The sequence below is a fragment of the Desmodus rotundus genome, chromosome 7 (assembly GCF_022682495.2).
Source record: "Desmodus rotundus isolate HL8 chromosome 7, HLdesRot8A.1, whole genome shotgun sequence".
Classification (NCBI taxonomy): Eukaryota; Metazoa; Chordata; class Mammalia; order Chiroptera; family Phyllostomidae; genus Desmodus; species Desmodus rotundus.
Window position 1 is genome coordinate 92,290,489 of NC_071393.1, and position 19,804 is coordinate 92,310,292.

General features: G+C 42.8%; 1 protein-coding gene across 5 annotated transcripts in view; it reads left to right on the forward strand.

Annotated features, from left to right (window-relative positions):
• TLN2 (talin 2) overlaps positions 1 to 19,804 on the forward strand; it is a 412,505-nt gene that overhangs the window by 171,140 nt on the left and 221,561 nt on the right. For 4 of the 5 annotated variants that reach the window (XM_024567594.4, XM_045201599.2, XM_045201600.3 and 1 more), the window contains one exon: positions 4,089 to 4,164. The gene's annotated coding sequence lies outside the window, so the exon portion shown is untranslated. Of the gene's footprint in view, positions 1 to 4,088; positions 4,165 to 11,707; positions 11,803 to 12,528; positions 12,745 to 19,804 lie in introns of all 5 variants that reach the window. The other variant, XM_053928612.2, reaches the window with a different exon arrangement.

The following is a 19,804-nucleotide window of genomic DNA, read 5'->3' on the forward strand; positions in this document are numbered from 1 at the left end:
AAGGGCCCATCTTCTGATTTTTATGCCTGCGCAGGTGGTTTTAGGGCAAAGCTTGAATGTGATGTTGCTGTTCTCTGCCTTGTGAAGAAATCTTAGGGCAAATGTGTTTTCTTGGTTGGGTGGGATCTGTACCACATAGTGACATTTTAGCCACATGTGCCATGTAGGTAGCTTTAGATCCCTTTGCTGCCTCAAGTTCCCTTCAACTTGGCCCCACATTCCCGTGAAACGTGAAAAACAAGAGTCCATAATACCCTCACTGTGAAGGTCTTAGACCTTGTGTGGTCTTAACCACATTATTTAATACGCGTTTTGTTTCTTTAGTACTGTTAAGATGATCGTTGATAGCAGATATACTGTTTGCCAGACACTTACTGGGCTCCAGGCACTGTGTGAAGAAGCTTACCTGTACTGTCTCATTTCATGTCCACGTCTGAAGTAGCTAAGTATTACCGCCTCTGTTCTGGCGGTGAGTGACCTAGGACCCCGAAAAGTGTGTGTAAGCCTCCCAAGCAAGTAGGAGGTAGCCTGGGATGTAGAAATAGTGAAGTCCTGCCCTGATGTCCTGCTGTTGGTGACAGGCATTTTAGCCAGTAGCTTTTGGTGTGCTTTGGTCACATTCACCTGTGCCTCTCAAAACACTCCAGAAAAGGTACAACGTGGGAGCTGCCAAATGATTTCTTCTATGACGATCTGAAGAAGACTAAGGCAAGGTCCTTTTAAATAACAAACTCCTGGCACCTTTAGAAGAAATTTCTATTGAATTAGAAGGGTCTCATCCACATTTAACATGAGCATTTTAAGTAGTTAACTGTTCCACATAGTCATATTCTGCCCCAGAGTTCTGTAGGCAACAGACAATGGGCTGTCCCATCATTGCTTTCCCTGAGCTGGAGCTCGAGAGCAAGACCATGTTTGACTACTGAGCATTGCTCATTGTTTTAGGTGCATTATCTCCTTTACTGCTCACTATATCCCTTTTGCTGGGGATTATTACAGAGGAGGGAACTGAGGTACGGAGAGGGACGATCAATCACTTTACTCGGTAATAACCCACTGTGTTATTACCTCCCCTGAATGCAGTGTTATGTCTCATAAATCCTAATGCATCTCAGCCTCAAACATGGACTTGCCTGGCTCCCATACATCCAGTTAGAAAGATTCCCTTGTACTGAAGAGGGGTCAGGACAGAGGCTGGTGGTGGGCCCTGGGTGGCCTGTGGGTTTGTCTGAGTTACGCTCTGAAGACAGAGATTCTTAGTTACGTCTCGTGGTTGCTCCTCTCTGAAACTGGGTAGTGGTTCTTGTCCGTTGTCCACCACTGAGGAAAAGGTTGAGGGGCAGAGGAAGCCTCCAGGAGATGAAGGGGATTAATTAGATTTGTACTTGACATTAGCACACCTATAGAGGGATTTGTACATCTACCAGGGATTATGTTTTTTAAAGCAGCTTTATAATTATGGTATTATGAGGATTCATGCATTATAAGGAGTTTCTGAACCTTTAAAAATCGGGCAATGAGAAGGGTAAGTTTGTTTGCTGGAAATAAATTGAATATAATGGGCCCAATATGGGGATACATTTTTGTGTTTTATGGTCCAGATAGAAAAGTAAAGCTTTTCTTATTAAATATAATCCAATGAAAATAAATATGTGGAGTGACTAAGAATATTTGAACCATAGAAACGGCCTATCTGGACAAGTATGTCCCCTTTTTAAATTATTCAAATACTCTTTTCTTCAGTTCCCTTTTTAGGAAGGAATTGACCTGACGCCTAAAGCAGGTTTTTGCCTTGGTTGCACTACTAGCTCTGAGTTTCTTGCTTCGGTTGCTTCAGCTGTAGGTCACAAGCAGCACGTGCCGCGGTAAATCTTGATTACTGTGATTGCAGGGCCTATTGTTCTGTTTTTGTGTGGGAGGGAGTGCTGGAGAAGGTGGAAAATGAAAAGCAGCACTATACAGCGGTGCTCCTTGGGCCACAAGTAACCAGTTCACTTGAGCTAGCGGAAGTAGAAAGAAAATGATAGTAAGGATACCGGTGTGTCTCGGGAACCTGAAGGCAATGATGAAGTGGCCCTGAGGGGTGAGCAGGACCCGGAGATCAGGGAGGGAACTCCCGAGTCAGTGCTCATCAGAACCACCTGTGTGACACAAACCTTGCTAAAGTAAGAGAAAAGCTGACAGAGGAGGAAAGTTGAAATCTACGCAGTTTATCAATTTACACTTGAGCATGAGATTAAAAAATGGCTCATTCGTATTCTTCGGAAAAATAATACGTGCTGACTACATGAAATTCGAACAGTATAAACAAAGTAAAACTTCTGAAATTCTGATAATCAGGGTAATCATCGCTATTTTGATAAACACCCTTCTAGGTATTTCTTAGTACATCCAGGAAGACACATGTGCGTTTGCATGCACTCACACACATGAACTCACACGTGTGCACACACGCAAGTGGAATCAGCTGTTTATGGTCGTTTACCTGCTCTCTTCACTCAGAAGAATATCCTGGATGCTCCTTCATGACAATAAATTTAGACATCCGTGATTTTCAGCATCTGTGTAGTTTACTTATGTCTCCTATTTGTGGACCTTTAGGGCATTTACTTTTTTTCCTCATAATTATAAACAAAGCTCTGCATAAGCGTCTTTCTGCCTACACAATAATCTCTGAATAGCTGTTTCAGAGAAAGGATCTCTGGATCAGAGTGTGCCATCTCACACACCCGCACGACTGCTTAAGTGGCTACATCGTGAGATGTGTCCATTTGTAAATAGGTCAGTTCGACAGGTGATAAGTAAGATCTCACTCTTCTGAAGTTGTATTTTCTCTTATTAGTATAGTTGAGTCAACTTTCTATGGAAAGTTGTTTTGTCCATTTCAAGGGGAGTATTCATTCCCCTACAGCAGAAAAGTATTCAAAATACCTCTCTTTCATTGGTTATTGGTAGTGGGTTGATTTTTAAAGCATTTCTGCATAATAAGGATAGCAACCTTTTGCAAGTTTCTTGTGTAAATGTTTAACCTAGTTTCTTATTTTATCTTTTGACCAGAATACCCGTGTTTTGTTTTTGGTTTTTATTTTTGATTTGTTTTTGCCATTCATGTATTTGGAATTTTTTAAAATGTAGGCAAATGTCTCTATCCTTTTATAGTCAGATTATGATGTCATAACATCATGTTTAAAAAGAAAGGCCTTTTCTATCCCTGTATTATAAAACTATTCATCTGTGTATTCTTCTAGTACTCACTGTATTCTATTCTGAGCTTATATTTATCATTAAGTAGAAAGAGAGATCTAGATTTTTTTTTTCTTCCTCCTGAACAGCAAGCCAACATCACTTACTAATTAGTCTCCCGTATCTCCCTACCCAGATCTGATTCCTTGTGGTTGGTCTGCTTCCTAGGGATCCTTCTGTATCTGGTTGTGTATTATGTTTCACTGATTCACATGTATGTTCTCACTGAGACTTCTATCTGTTAGCTGGGGCTGGCTCACTTTGTTATTTTCTACAATTGATTGTGGTGCTTCTCTGCTTCACATTGGGTTTCCATAGAGTAAAGTGTTAAATGCTCAGTTCAATGCCTCAGAGAACTGGGAATGAAGTGGGAACAGTGGAAGCAAGAAAGAACCACTTCACACATGTGTTAAAGGAACTAAGTAGGAGAAAAGTGAACAGGACAAGACGAGCTCATGTAGATTAATTTGCAGTGCTGGCGATTTTGTTTTAAACGTTGGTGGGGGCAGGGAAGGGGATGTATATATCTGGTCTTTGTTTCAATTCAAAGCCATTAAACATTTCTACCACAGGGAAGAAAATTATGTGTTTTGCCTCTTTGCCAACAGTAACATAATTTTGGTCTTCGAAATAAGTGTCTTGGGACCTCAATTCCCTGTTGGTAAAGAAAATTCCCAGCCCACGTGTTGCAGCGGAAATTCATTGTTTCCTGAGTTATTTCCTTTCATGCTTAGTGAAGGGGAAGTGACCAAATGTATAGATTGAGTGTGTTGTTTTTTTTTTTTTTTCCAAAAGCTGGTGTCTGTAACATTACTTGATTCTGACGGTTTTTATTATTATTTTAGTTATTGCTGCTGAAGGCTTCTCAGATGCTTCAGGATATCTTCAGGGAAGTTGACTCTCCATAAACTGAGAATTGAGGTGAGTCCTTTAAAAAAGATGTTTCATTCTTATCAACTGGCCACCCCCTGCATGGTAAAGTTTTATAGGTGTTAAAACATTGTCACTTACACTGTCTTGTCTGATTGGTACCATGGCTCTGCGAGGCAGGGCTGTACTTGCCTGGTCTCACTACTTCCATTTCAATCTGATACTCGTCCTGGTAGTTGATGGGGTGAGGTCGGGGTTTGTGAGGGGGGGCAGTGAGTAACTGGTTTTTTACTTTATTGTATGAAATCTCATTCATTCACTTTTAAACTTTTGTTTTATAAAACTTGTTTTTATGTGCTGGATAAGGAATTAATGTAGAAACTTCCAACAGTCTCTGCGCTAAAACTGCTCAGTAGCGGCCGGAGCTGTCCGGGGACGGTTCGCGATTGCTCTCGCAGGAGATAAATTGAACTTTGGTTATTGGTGGTGGGTTTTCCCCTTTGCTTGCCCTGGTTGTGGCTTTGTGATCTCAAGCAGGGTGTATGAGAGAACCTGGGCGGGGCAAAGCTAGCTCCTGTCCTGTGCGTCTTGGGTGTGCCCCAACTGAGGCCTGCAGGTAAGGAAAGGGCAGCTTCTACGCTCAAAGCCTGTGTCCTGGCGCACCAGATGTACCAGCTCTGCACTTGACCGGCTGTACCACTGGGGACCGATTAATTCATCACCGCTAGTCTCCGTGTCCTTATTGTAAAATGTGTAGGCTGGCCCGGTGTAGTTGTTCCCACACTTACTGCTCCTGCAGAACAGGAGAAAAATTCAGGACCAATTTTTACTATTTTTTTGGGGGGGGGCTATGTACAGATATAGTCGATAATTGTCAACACTGGATGAGTGCATGAAGGTTTACTGCATATGTGCATACTATTCTATTTCGTGTTTAAAATTTTCCATAATCAAAGATTTATTTTCAAAAACAGCTATCACCTACTAATATCATTTCATTAGAGAAGAAATACTTTAATACTAAAGGAGTAGAACGCCATAAATTTGTCTTTAGGTTGTATGTATTTAGCGTTATGAAAATGCTCTTTTTCCCCCCACCTCTTTCTTGTTTCTCTGCCGACCAGTGACTGTTAGCCCGGAGCGAGCCAGAGCGGGCCTGAAGACTGGCACTTGGGAAGTACTGGGGTATATGACTACTAAGGGCTGTTCTGCCTCTAAAACTGTAGCATTCCTCTGAAACAGGAAATAAATGGACTCTAGCTAGATATCAGCTGTTTCCAGAAAATGCCACGACAGCTAGCATGCTCTGATCGAGGTCAGAGGTCAAACAGAAGACAAAGGCTTGTCCTATTAGGAAACCCAAATAAAAATGGTGCATTCATGTGACGTTAAATTCAGCTGTGAGCCACCTGGCAGTCAATGTGAAAATGAAAGCTGATAGTGTTCAAGGTGTTCACTAAAACTATTCAGAATCTTCCCTTTCCCCATTGTAGGCAGCCTCTGGTGAGGTGACATTTCACAGATTAGTGTCTGCCTGCAGCATAGGGATGTTGAGAGCTGTCTCCAGGTAGACCAACCCAAAACCAAGTGCAGGAAGCATGAGGCTGGGGTGTAGTGGTCGAGGGCAATATTTCTGAGAGGGCCTTAGGATGAGATGTACAGCAGGTGTGGCAGAGTGAGGAGTGGTACTGCCCTGGGTTCCTTTGGGCATCCTGGCGTGGGTGTTGTTCTTTGACACCCTGCGGAAGGCGGGCAGTGGTCTGGTCTGGTTGACGGGCCTGGACACACTGGGTAGGAGGCACATCAGATACAGGCCTCTCCCACGTTTTCAGCTCTGAAAAGAGCACGCCAGGTGAATTTCTATGCTGCAGGTCTATACAGAGCGGAAAACTGGCCTTACCGTTTACTTCTCCCTGGGATGTGGGGATGTATGTGAGCAGTGGGGTAGGTGGAGGATAGAGTCAATAATAAGCTGAATTATTAAGACAGTAAAATAATGTGAGGAAGGGGCAAGCATACCCCCTATTCCAAAACGCCTGCCTAACCCTGGCTGCTTCTGAAGGTCTGTGAAGTTAGTGGCCTATGGGCCACATGGGGCTCAGGATGGCTGTGAATGCAGCCCACCCCAGAATCATAAATTTTCTTAAAACATTGTGAGGGGTTTTTTTTTTTGGTGATTGTGTTCCAATGTATTTAATGTGTGGCCTAAGACAACTCCTCTTCCAGTGTGGCCCAGAGACGCCAAAGGTTGGACACCCCTGGTCTACACTGATTAAAACATAGTGGTGTAGTCCTTTAGAATTCCTCCCTTCATGATTTCAGCTTTTGTTTGTTTTACATGCCTATTTTCTGGGAAACCCAAATGAAATTTGACAGATTTACCTGGTGGTTTTCCCTCCATCAACAAACCTTGGGTTTACTGTCTGATTTATACACTTCAGTCGGGTTGCTTCTACCCCAAGGATATTTATTTCATTCCCTTTTTTGGAAGAAGCTATATTGAAAAACAACAGAAACATTTGTTTTGAAAATACAGGAATATGAGAGACTACCTGAAATCTTGACATTTCTGAAAGTGTCTAAAGACATGAATATATGCTAGCAGGAGCTTTTATTTTGACATAAACCAGATGGAAGGAGAATTGCTTTAAGGGATTTGGGTCTGTCCAAGTCTGAATAAAATTTAATGAATGAACAAAGTAATCAATCAATCATGTTCTGAGCCTTTCAGAAGGCCTGATCTTGCAGGGATGCGCAATGAAGAATTTGAGACAGCCATGCTTCAGGGCAATAAACATGATGCTTTAAGGGGTCGCATCCCGGCACGCGAGGAGCAAGACTGTGTGTGCCTGAATGATCACTTGAGTCAGTAGAGGGACTGGGGGTGTATGATAAATGGTTTGTTTTGCATTTTACTTAATGACGTGTAGTATGTCCAGATTTCAGAATAATTGTAATATTGCGAAATTACCTCCATTTTCCCTGCAGGCTTGTTAGAAAAATATTTAAAAACCGATTTTAAATGAAAAACATTGTTTTTGGCTTTCTGGGAATTTTTAGTTCCCTCTGCTGTTTAGCAATGCTATTAAATCCATAAAATTCAAAACAGGCTACATAGCTAGTTGTCATTCTGTATCAAGACATTTAAAGGTAATGACGTCAGTAAAGATAAGTTGTTCCTTGCTTACTTTCCTCCATTAAAAATGTCATTTGTTATGCACTTTTGTCTTCCTGCCACGCTCCATTAGCTGGCTTCTTTGGACTACTCTGCTTGTTGACTGTAGACACTGCCACTTGCTCCCCCACTGCTGGCTCCTTGAGTGGCTGGGAGTCCTAATTAGCATCATGCCAATTAGCATCATCTCCTTGGTCAGGGTTCCCAGACATGTGCTGTGGTCCTTACTCTAATGTCTGTGCTTAGTAAATGTTTTAGAACAACACAATAATGGCTTCCAGATTGCTTTTCATAATTAAACTTATCCATGGACATACTATTGAGTGTGCTGTTTCCCTGAGCTTTTTGGCTAATTATGCTTATCAGTTCATTTCTATCACAGTTAAAAAGCCCTCTTAAAGAACTCAAGATTTCAGCCTTTTCTGTCTAAGAATTGATTGGATCTCATAGACTCAAATGCTCTGGAATACTTGTGCCTGCATTTAACTATTCCACTGTGGAATGTGAACCTTTAAAAATCACTTTTTTTTTTTTTTTTGCTCTGAAGTCACATATTCTAGAGACCTAGAATAATCACCAAAGCCATTCCATTCTGTTTACAACAAATCAGAATTGGACAGCTTTTCAGAGCTGTAAAATGACTAGAGCACTAGTACGATTTAAACATGACTTGACTAAGATTAAAATAAAGTAAACACACTGTAAGTCCAGCTACAGTGGTCTCAGCACACCACTGTGAGGCCTGGTAAAACTTGAGTAAAATCCTACTGATCTAAACAATGGTTTTATAGAGGATCTTTTATTTAAAAATAAAATTCAGTCAAAGTAATGTATGCAAGTGGCTAAAAATAGAAAACATTATAGAACAGAAAAGCAACATGTCTTCCCCTACCTCCTTCACTTAGCTTGCTTCTCAAAAGCAACTACCTTTTTTTTCCTCTGTGGACGCTCTTTGCTGCTTTTGTGGGGATTCCTACATGTACAAACATTGTGCGTGCAGCACCATTTCTCATTCTATTGGATTTAAAGGCAGTTTCTTGGTATCTTGTTGTGATCTCTGACTAGTTCGCTGTGACCATTCCCATCTCCCTTCCTCTCCACACTGATTCCGCTTTCAGTCCTTCCGTGTGCCCCCGATGACACGTGTCACCTCTTCTTGTTGTCTCTTAGAGACACTGTTTCTTGTCTAGCACTCACCCCTCCCTTCCATGCTCTCCATTTTGGGCAGCTGTACCTTTAATTTTATATGCTTATAGTTGGTAATATTTATATTCTGTTCTTTAATCTGGTAAGGGCTTCCATGATTTACCTGTAACTTGATTCTGAATGTTAAAAGCAAGAAGCAGCATTTACTCTCAGGTAGCTGCTGTTCCCATGGCAGCCAAATGGTGAGGTGGGATTATATTCCTTCCTCCCTGAGCCTCAAGTCCTCACACTGTGGCTCCTCCACAGAGAATGGATTCTCCCTTTCACAGGTCACCAGCTGCCTTGAACATTGCCTCAAGTTTTCCCGGACCTCTGTCTTCCCATCTTACATTAGGACCCCAGTTTATTTTTGTAGATCTCCCTTCCACAGTCCCCCATCCTCCACCTGCAGCCGGGACATTTTGATCTCTGTGCTGCCTGCCTCTAAGCAAGTGCTAGCGGCCAGGAAAAAGCTTGTTACCACTGTTGGAAAAGTAACCTCAGGCCCTGGTGTCTGGGAAGAGGCAGTAGCCCGGTCTGTGAAATGAGACATTGTTCCTTCAGGGCCTGATGTGTTAGGCACCTAGGTGCTTGAGGCCTGGTGTCTGTCTGTCTGGCGTCACACCAGCCCCATGGAACAGACGTCATTGACACTTTGTACACCAAGTTGTGGCGATCTGCATGAGAGGCCTCGGAGGCCTCCCGTGGGAGTGCATCCTAGATCCCGGGCTGGGCTGGGCCGGGCTGGGCTGGGCCGGGCTGGGCTGGGCCGGGCCAGGCTGGGCACGGCCAGGCTGGGCACGGCCAGGCTGGGCACGGCCAGGCTGGGCACGGCACATGGTGCCAGCTGTGGTTTCTGTCTTCAGACCACTTTACGTACTTTCCTCAGCAGACCTCCATCTTCCCCCAGAAAGTTCCGGCTGCTCTAGGAAAATAACACCACTTAATTCCCCGCTTCCTCCTTGTTGTGGCTGCCTGTGGCCAGGAGCTCATTGTACAGAACGCCGTGACTGGGAATGGGAGGACCCTTACCTACTTAATATTCCCTTTGTGAATTTGAAGTGAGAAGCAGGTGCTTTGTCAGTGGTGGGTGTTGATCTAGGTATTTTCTTAGAGCCTGAAGTGTGTGTGGGTGTCAGGTACATCTGATTATCTTACTTTACAGTGTGTTTTGGTAGTTATTTTAGAAGAAAGGTTGGAAAAACAATCAAGCTTTACTTTTAACACTTAGTTTTCTCTCACGAATGCAGTGGTCTGCATAAATCTTTGGGTATAACTGTGTTTAATAAATTGGATAGCAGGTGCCCTGCGCAGGTGGGTCCCACACACCGTGCTGCCGTTTTCCCCTCTCCGGGCTGCTCCCTCCTCACTCTGCAGGCCCCAGGTGACGCTTCAGCAGGGGAACTGGCATTCTCTCCATGAATGTGTTTTCACTGAGTGGGTGGTGATGGTCGGGGTGCCACTGTTGGGTCAAGGTGGCAGCATTAACATGTGCTGGCTCGGTGCAAATAGGGCTTATCGCCCAAACATCGACCTATAAGTAATCCCCAAATAAGCATTGGAGGAAAGGGAAATCTCCAGAGATGGGCCACATGTGTCTAAGGAGGAGGTATCTGGCCGTGGTGAAGTTAGGACTTAATGAATAGATGGGGGTCAGTGTTGGCCCCGTTGGCGTGGGGACTCAGGGTGATGTTCCACTTGATAATGGTGAGCAGTCCAAGTTCACCCTGCTGTGATGGTGCAGTGATTAATTCTGACATGGCAATTTTTTATTTTTCTATTAATTGATTGATTGTAAGGATAGGAAAAAGTGCTAAGCAGAGTACTCACCTGTGTGAGAGGTTTTTGGTTCCATTATACAAAGATCACTGATCCTCACAGTTATACAAGTCCAATGACACTTGGGCACAAGTGACTTTGAGGGACAAATCTAGTAGGACAATTTAAATCTTGACCAAAATTTTATTCTACATCTAGAAACGTAGCTTCTAGAAGACTTGAATAGAACCCACTCCTTCAGCAATAGAAGGAAATAAGTGTAAAAAGTAATTTTTGTAAAGAAAAAGGACTCATGGACACAGGCAGTAGTGTGGTGATTGTGTGTGGGGGAATGGGGGTAAGTGGAGGTGGAAGAGGATATAAGGGGGATAAATGATAGTGGAAAAAAATAGAATAAAAATACACTTAAAAATATATATATATCTGCACATATATGTATAATTTTTTTACTGGCTTTTAATTATTCCCCCAGTACATTATATATCCTTTCATGTATTTACCTCTAGGCCAGGGGTGTCAAACTCATTTTCACCAGGGGCCACATCAACCTCGCAGTTGCCTTCAAAGGGCCGAATGTAATTTCAACTCCTTAACTCTTAAGGAGTAGTTACATTTATACCGTCCTAAAATTACATTCGGCCCTTTGAAGGCAACTGCGAGGTTGATGTGGCCCCCGGTGAAAATGAGTTTGACACCGCTGCTCTAGGCAGTGAAGAATGACTCAGTCTCCCCTGCAGGAGAACTTGTGGCTCCAGGTCATCCAGGAAGCTTGGTTTATTCTGCTGTCCCTTTGGAAAGTCTGATGCAGGCCCAGGGGACAGCTGCATGCAAGTGAGGCTCTTGTCCTCCCTGCCGGCCACTCTTCTCAGAAGCTTGGACTCAGAGGAGGCACTGGAGGACATCATGACATAGGCCTTGTTCGGGTTTGTCTGCATGTTTCCAGAAAGACTGCAGTGCAGATGTGTCCGTGACAAGCAAGCAGAAGAGAGTAGACTCAGAGAAACAAGGGGATATTTCTGACGGGGCAGCGTAGGTCTTCAGAAGCAAGTAGCATTTATTTCTGGCTTAGTTGATGAAGTTTTGAGGATCTGAGGTAGGCTCTTTAGGGGTGGTGGGGACTTGTCCTTCCAGGATGAATAAAATTCAAACTTTACTTGGAAGTGAACTTGTAAATTCAGAGCTTCAGGCAAAAATCCCTTCTAAACAAAATTGTTTGTGAACATCCCTTGAGAAAAGGTCACATTAGGTGCAGGCTATGCTGTCTCCTGGTCAGTTCAACACAGTGCCTTCCTCACAGCTCTGCAATAGCTTGCCGCCAAGTGGCTCCTGTGTTTAAGGGCCATGTTGTAAACAGTAGAAGCACTCTCAGCATCCAGATAGGGCCCAAGAGGCACTTAGAGACTGAGTAAGCCCAGGGAACTATAAATTCTTACATTCCTCCCATGGTCATTCTAGGACATACATGCTCGTTGAGAGGAATGGGAGAGGAGCTGCCTACCAGACTGACTTATTCATCCCTGTTATTACAGGAACTTCAAATATACTCAAAGGTAAAGAGAATAGTATAGTGAACTATGTGCCCATCTCCCAGGTTCAATAATTCTTAGCCAGTCTTACTTCATCTTTACATATCATTCTTTCTCCTACCAATTAATTTTTTAAAAAGATTTTATGTATTTATTTTTAGAGAGGGGAAGGGAGGAAGAAAGAGAAGGAGGGCAACATCGATTAGTTGCTTCTTGTACTTGCCCCAACTGGGGACTGGGTGCCCAACCAGGCATGTGCCCTGACTGGGACTAGAACCCTTGGCCTTTTGCTTTATGGGAAGACGCTCAGTCAACTGAGCCACACCAGTCATGGCATCTCCTACCAATTAATTTTGAAGTACATATTTGCTATTTTATGTTTTCTCTGTCAACAGTTCAGGATATGGCTCTAAAAGATGGGACTTAAAAATTTTATCTCTGATACCTTATCATACCAAAAGCAAAAATTACCAATACTTCCTTAATATCATTAAACATCAAATCAGTGTTCAAATTTCCTCAGTTTGCCTATAGTAATTTTGTTTAAGTTTCTTTGAATCAGGATCCAGATAAAGTTTACACATTGCAAGTGATTGATGTGTCTCTAAGCCCCTTTTGATCTATAGGGTTTCTCCTGTCTCCCCCTTCCAGCTCCACCCCACCCTGTAATTTGTTTGTTGAAGAAACTGAGTTGTTTGTACTTACAGAGCAGAAATTTTCAAATAGGGATGCTCCCCTTCTCCCACATAGGTACACTTGGCAAGTCTGGAGACACTTTTTGTCGCTACCCCAAGGATTGCTCCTGGCATCTAGAGGGTGGAGACCAAGGATGCTGCAAAATATCCTACAAAACACAGGGCAGCCCCTGACAGCAAAGGATTATCTGCCCACATGTCATAGTGCCAAGGTGGAAAAACTATGCTGTGGAGTTTCCCAGTCTGGATCTTCATGACAGCTTCTTTGATGGTACCACTTAACATGTTTCTCTGTTCTTTGTGTTTTCTATAATTTGTGAGTTAAATCTCCAGCTTTAGTCAGATTCAGATCGGGGGCTTTTAGGATACCCCCCCTCCCAGGGCTACATACATCATTGGCAGACTGCGTATTTTCATTAAAAAATACGTACTGTTCATTGGTGATTATTGCATATATCCTTCAATTCATTAGTGATTGCAAAAAAAGAAAAAAAAGATTTCCCAATTCTATCATCCTGTCCTTGTTTATATACAAGAATACTTACACAAAAAGAAATTTTATCTTAACTATTTGTTTACCCTGAGGTTCATATAGGAAAGTCAGGATACATGCTCATACCTTCCCTTTGTTTTCAAAACAATGAGTTCTCTAGCAGCATCCTCTAAAAGTGATCACGGAGGTTGTATTTTTTGGGCTTGTTTTTTTCTTTTTTTCACTCGAAATGTGATTGATGCATTTCAACTTAATATCCTTATTGAAACTTGAGTTCTCCCATACTTGACCATTGGAAACTAATTCCCAAGTACTTTCCACATGACTTGTGTTTTGTGTTTTTCTATACTTTGTGGTGCAACAAAATATTACAGGATTGTCTTATCCATTTCTTATTTCAGACTTAGATTCACCGTTTCTGTAAGGAGTCAAGTCACAGTATGGAAACTAGGAATGTTTATTACTGTATTCATCATTGCTTCTAGATTTTAGTTACCAGACGAGGGGATATGCGTGTGTGTATTCAGTTGGCCAAGAAGTCCATTTAGGTTTTTTTCCATAAAATAAGACACATTTTTTATTTTCATCAATAACATTATCAATTTGGATATTATGAGTATATTGGCTATTTCCTGCATGGTATAACATTGATTGTTCTCAGTTAATGTCTCGATTTGGTTGCTATCAACTTCAACTGGTCTAGCATCATTGTTCAGTGAGAAATCTCCAGCCTGAAACTTCACAAACCACTTTTGACACATTTGATCAGTCACAGCATCCTCTCCAAACACTGCACAAATCTTGTTTTCCATTTCAGTTGTGTTTTTACCTTTCTCGCAATAATAAAGCATAATATTAAAAAATGTGTGTTTTCTTCCATCTTCAATATTAAAATGGCTACACAAAAATTTACCAGTTTTGATAAGTTTTTTTAAATGCACGCTGATAGGACAGTTGTCACAATACGGTCTAACAAATTGCTTCTAGTGAAGTTAAAGACAATTAAGCGGTACTTGAATCATCGTACAGAAAAAAACCAAACGAACTTTTTGGCCAGCTCAGTATGTATATGTTAGTGTGTATACAGAGCAGAGATAAAATTGATTATCAGTTCATACTAATGCTTCCAAGTGAAATTCAGGTATACAGTACAGCAGTACAGGGTTTTTACCAGCTTTACCAACTTCGTATCTATATTCATTCGTCCACCCAGAATCCCAGTTCAGGAATACCACCATATTTCTGTATCTCCTTTCTCTCTGCCTGCATACACAGCAGACTGTGTTTTAAAGATACTTGGAATAGTTACTCTCTGTGATACCACCTGCACACATAGTTGGGTTCATTGATTTCACTTTATTTCCTGCTTTTAGAGATTCCCACTTTCAATTTAAATTTAAATAATTTTACACAATATTGTCAGGGTTTCAAAGCTTCATCTATAACATAAGGCATATACAGAGCTGTTTGCTTTTACCCCAGTCCCCTCTTCATTCTGTTTCCTCCCTCCGCATATGTGGCAACTGAAAAACAATATGGTTTACTTTTGCACCCTTTTTAAATATACAAGCAAATGTATGTGTGCTTTCATATTTATATCACTCTTCTTTCTTAGATGATAAGCAAGAATATGCTGCACATACTTCTCTCCGCCTTGTTTTTTTCACCTAGTTTCTCCTGGCTGGTGTTCTAGTGGCTCAGAGGGAAAAATCCCCACCCCCCACGCAGCTGCGCCGTCCTCCAGTGTGCGGATTTGCTATAACTTATTCAGCCTGCCCTATTGGTGGACATTTGGGTGTTTTCCGTCTTTTACTATTAGAAATAGTGCTGTGGAGAATAGAGTTGGGCACTCTTACAATCACTTTTCTTTTTTAACCTCACAGAAGTTGTGTGTGTATGATGTGGCTGCTTTCACAAAGGTAGAGAACGGTGCCTATAAGCTGTTGAGATGGAACAGAGCTTTGGAGCAGGCCACGGAAAGCGAGTATGTTTGAGAGGAATGGAGACGAGCCTTTCAGTGGAATAGACATTATGTCTTCAATGGGAAGAAAATAGGGCTTAGGAAGGTTGGTTACATCCAGGTTTCCATGACCTGCATTGCCAGGCCAAGGGCTATGGATTTCACACTCCAGGCCAAGAGTTAGCAATCTTTTCTGGTAAAGGACCGGATTGTAAATATTTTTACGCTCTGCTGCCACTACTGAACTCTGCTGCCGTGGTGCAGAAAGCAGCCACAGACAATTTATAAATAAATGAGTGTGGCTGTGTTTCAGTAAAACTAGATTTATGGACATTAGAATCTGAATTTCATAATTTTCATTTATCATGAAATATAATTCTTTTCTGATTATTTTTTCCTTCAACCATTTAAAACCATAAAAACCATTCTTAGCGTGTGGGTCATAGTTTGCCAAACTCTGCTCTGGGCTTTTGGGAGACACAGAATGTTCTTCAACACAGGGAAGACTTGCTGAGAAGGATTAGCAGCCGTGGGTTAAAGAGGGTTTGTCTCAGGGATGCAGCCCGGGTTCAGGAGGCTGTTGACGGTCGCGATGTGAACATAGTTGGAAGGTGGCTGTGGGAATAGCAATGGATTTCTTTTCTTTTTTTCTTTATTACTTGAGATTGGAGAATTATTGGAAAGCATGGCAGCATTATAAGGGAAGTGTTATATTACTTGACATGTAATTCATATTTATTTTTAAAAGCTGTGGTCTACAATTACCCACAGGTTATATACGAAGAGGCAGCCAGACCCGCCGTCTCCTGTCACATGTCCTTGGTCAAACTGTCTCATTCTAGGCTGCTTCCTCCTCCCCCCACTCTCGTCCCCCATCAAGAAGCCCCATACTGAGCCCCGTTTGAACAGTGGACCTTTCAGATCAGCGGTCTTGCATGTCTTGTTTCCTATGACATTTGTAGGCAACTGTTGAGAAAACAGAGTTTGTGGGAGGAAAATCAAAGATGATATCAATGAAAATGCATTTTCATATAATGGAAATTATTAGAGCTACTTTTAAAATGTCACTGCGGATTCATGCAGACAAGAAGGAGCTGAATACATTAGAAAGTAGGTCAAGTTATCTCATGTTTATGAATGAAGTAAAGTACAGTGCAGGTTTAGGTTTATAAAACTGCATCTACTATAGTTTATATGAATTACCCTAGCCCAAACGATATTATACCAAAATATAATTAAAATAAATTGAGTCTGTTTCTTTGTCCTTTGTGGCTTAAGTATTTTATACCTAATATTTTATGAATTTTATAATGTAGGAAAAGTGATGAGCTTCTTGTTACTGCTCACATTTCCTGCACTAAACACAACATCTACTCTAGGGAGTTAAAGCTAAAGTAGATTTAATCCAGGAGGCGAGTGCTTCCAGAATCCTTAGAAGGTTTGGAGGAAAAGGCTCCAGGCCCAGCCTCCCAGACACCCCACCCCAGATCCATTTTCTCTTACCAGGATTGGGAAAGCTGCTGTGGCTGCAGCTGTGGGAAGCTATTGAATTAGGAGCCCGGCACTTGAGCCACTAGCTCTCATACGTCACCTCCTGAGAAGGGAAATTGTTTCTCATGGATGCCCATGCCCTCTGCCTCTCTCCCCCATGGCTCAGTTCAAAATCAAATGCCTGTGAGCCCGTCTCATTGGTAGGATCTAAGTCACATTGGGCACCGTAGTAGCAAATAAGTCTGGAGAATATGTCAGGCTTAGCACTGCAGTCTCTCCATGCAACAAGAGAGCCAGCCCACTGTGATTGCCTCAGTTTCCAATTGTAGTGAATGCCACTTCATACATGCATGCTACCACAAGTGCACTTTTGAGGGACAGGTCATCAGAATTGGCCTTCCTGGATACATGTGGCACATTCTGATAGACTTGTATAGTGGTAATAATAACTGGCGTAACACCAGTGGTACTAGTTAACTACTGTTAATTGGTAGTGTTACTGATGACTAGTCAATGGCAGCATTTGCTATGCCAAAAAGATCTTTCTTTAGGTTGGACTTATTGTAACACTAAGAAAGGAACATCTGTGGTTTAACAGTAAAAAGTTTAGTGCTTGTGGAATCCAGACCTAGAGAATACGTTTCATTTTCCTCATGAAGAATGGGAAGTCAAAATATTGTCCTGACCATCTTCCTTCAGCATTTAGTGTGCTAATCTGCGAGTAAGGTCAGTGACAAAGCATTTGTCCCCCACGGTATTACCCACAGCTTTCTCACTGTCAGATTCTTGTATGAGAGGTCAAGTGGACACACCCTTTTTCCATCTGGGTAGAAGCAGTCACCCACAGGTGAGTACTAGACGTGGTACTTCAAACAGGAGGTCATTGATTTTAAAATGAGCAGACCTGCGTTCAAGTCCTAATTCCACCACTTGCTAGATTAATACATTTTGGCAACGATTTTCCTTCTGTACCTATGCCCTCTGCGGTGACGGGAGTGGGCAGCCCCCTCCTCACAGCGTTTGTCATAAGGTACGGATACTGCTCGGCGCAGGCCTGGCACACAACCAGTGCTCTGCGGTAGGATGTGGCTGTCCGTGCGGGTGGGCCATCCCCACCAGTGATCGGAAGGCCCTGTGCCCTTTTCCTGTGTCCTGAGGAGGGTTCCTGTGATGAAGCTCCTTGTGTCTCTTCACAGCAGGAAGTTTCTCACCTCTGGTCCTGGGTCCTTTGGAGGTTGCTTCCTTTTTGTGCTGTGGGCTTTCTCCTGCCTTTCAAACACCCTTGGATTCCTCCTAGATGTTCTTTTTCCTCCAGGGAAAAGCTCTCTCTTAGTGCATAATGGACAACAGAGCCCTCACAGGGTCACAGAGGTCGTGGTAGCTTTTTATTTGTCACACAGACATCAAGACCTCCTTCTGAGGCTTGAAAGGCTGATGGCGGCCTGTTCCTCCTCTCTGATTAGATTACTGATTCCATTTCAGTGATAGTTTCAAGCTAAAATGGCCTTAATTCCATTGCCTTTGCATGTTTTTTTCTTGGCTCCATCTCTCCTTTGACTTCCCAGTGGTACCTAAAGTGAAGGGGGCACCGGCCGTCAGGAGCACTTCAGCCCGTATTCTTTAGCAAACCTCCAGAATGGCTGTAACTGTGTGGGGTTTAGGGGGAAATGTAGTGAATAATGAGCAAGAGGTTCAAAAAGATCCTTCCAAAGCATCATATACCAAGTGAATTTCTATAGATGTTTCCTGTTTACTTTTTACCCATAATCTACCTTTTAGCCCTTAGGGTTTTTGGATCCCAATGTGGAGCAGACTTGACTCCCCCAAGCCACTGTTCTTTTGTGTGTGTGTCCCTGGGGAGGCCCCTTGTCCCACTCTTTGTGAGTTTACTGTCATGCACCACGGGCAGTGGGCCCCAAGCATGAAGTGTGGTGGAATCAGGCCATGCTGTGGCATGTGGCAGTGAGAGCCACTCCCTGCTAGACTGTGAGCAAGTATGCCTCCCTTCGTCTTCTTTAATGTCTTAACCTCATGGACATTGACCTTGAGCCACTAAAAATTTTGTGCGAACTCTATCTGACATTTTTAACTCTTTGCCAAAGATTTTAGTCACGTGTTTAATGCTTTCGTATATTTGAAGATTTGAGTTTGTGTTCAAATCTTAAGTTGGCCTATCTTCTCCGAGATCTAATTGACTCATTTATTCATTCATTCAAGCAGTCATTAATTGAACATCTACAAAGTGCCAGCTATTCTGCTGGATATCAGGAGTATTGTAGTCGGCGAGATAGAAATGGACAATATTGTAATATTATTGGTGCACAGGATTTAAGAGTTAGATGTGATAAGTACATTTTATATCTAGCAAAGGGTTTAGGCTTTTCTTTTTGTAAGAACAATGAGAAGCCATTAAAGGGTTTAAGCTGAGTGGGGTCTAGTCGGATATGAACTTTAGGAAGACCGCTGGCTGAGATGTGGTGTGTGTATGCAAGGGCAGAAGAGCAGACGTGGGGAGCTCAGGAGGGAAGCTGTTGCAGCAATTTGGCAGGAGATGATGGTATGCTAGAGTAGGCGAAGAGGACAGATTTGAGAGATACTTAGGAGTTACAGTTGTCAGAACTTGGGTGATTGCATGGGGGTGTGCTAGAGAGACTCACGTCACGGATGATCCTCCCACTGCTGCTTAGCAGTTGGGTGGATGTTGGTGCTGCTAAGAGAGGAGCTCAGGGAGGGGAGCAGGTTTGGGAGGGGTGGTGGCAGGGCTGCAGGGATGAGCTTATTTTTGAACAAGATGAAATTGATATGTTTGTGAAAGATCTTGGGGAGATACAGTTTGGACTTGGGTAAGGAGCACAGGGGACAGGCCTGGCCTCTGTGTGGAGATCTGGTGAATGCAAGTCCTGAGAGCAGATGAGATCCACCAGGCAAGGGTGTGGAGAAGAAGGAGAAGGAGAAGAGGGGCTAGAAGAGAACTCAAGTACCATGAGATTTAAGCGAGGAAGAGAGCCTGCAGAAAAAGCTAAGAAGGAGGGTTCAGACGATAGGGGGAGTGACTATTGTCCAGGGCTATGCAGACAAGCAAGGACTGGTAAGGGAATGTCTGCTTTATCAGCAGGGAAGACAAGAGTGACCTTGTCCATGCTGAGCAGAAGCCTGATGAGGAACAAGGTAAGTCATTTGAGGTCTGTCTGTGTAGACTCCTGCAGCAACTGTGGCTGTGTGGGGGAAGACAGAGGTAGTGCCATAGCCTGGGGGGTTTGTGGGCTTGGGTGGGGGTACTTTGCTGTAGGGGTGGATGAAGAGTTAGTGGAGAGGAAAGCTCCTTCTGTGCTTCCTTTTTTTGTCACATTTACTGCCCTGTTATGCATCCTTTTTTTATTACTTTCA